The 530-nt window shown below is 68.3% G+C and overlaps 1 pseudogene; it reads left to right on the forward strand.

Moving 5' to 3' along the window:
- Nucleotides 1-5: 5 nt before the first annotated feature.
- Nucleotides 6-419, forward strand: LOC105000505 (annotated as a pseudogene).
- The last annotated feature ends 111 nt before the right edge of the window (nucleotides 420-530 follow it).

Genomic DNA, 530 nt, shown 5'->3' on the forward strand with positions numbered 1-530 from the left:
GGTCCCTACAACCCAGCGCGTGTCTCTCCCCAGGGCTGTCTGGGAAGCCCTCCCTCCTGACCCCGCAGGGCCCTGTCGTCACCTCTGGACAGAACCTGACCCTCCAGTGTCGCTCTGACATCGGCTACACCAGATTCGCTCTGTCCAAGGAGGGGGGACAGGACCTCCCCCAGCGCCCTGCCCAGAGGCCCCAGGAGGGGCTCTCTCAGGCCGACTTCCCCCTGGGCCCGGTGGGCACCATCCACGGGGGCCGGTACAGATGCTACGGTGGACACGGCCTCTCCTCCAAGTGGTTGGCCCCCAGTGAGCCCCTGGAGCTGCTGGTGGCAGGTGAGGAGCCAGCAGGTCAGTCGGGGACCAGACTCTGCACAGGCCCCACCGTGGAGCCCCAGGGGTGAGGCTGGGACCAGGGGGAGGGGTCCCGGGGAGGGACAGAGACAGGGTGAAGGAGGGGAGAGACTCAGAGAAACAGAGACAGAGCTGAGGGGCCAGAGAGGCCCGCAGAGTCTCGCTCAGAACCCGGGCCGGCG

Source organism: Bison bison, unplaced genomic scaffold (assembly GCF_000754665.1).
Source record: "Bison bison bison isolate TAMUID 2011002044 unplaced genomic scaffold, Bison_UMD1.0 scf7180017854283, whole genome shotgun sequence".
Classification (NCBI taxonomy): domain Eukaryota; kingdom Metazoa; phylum Chordata; class Mammalia; order Artiodactyla; family Bovidae; genus Bison; species Bison bison.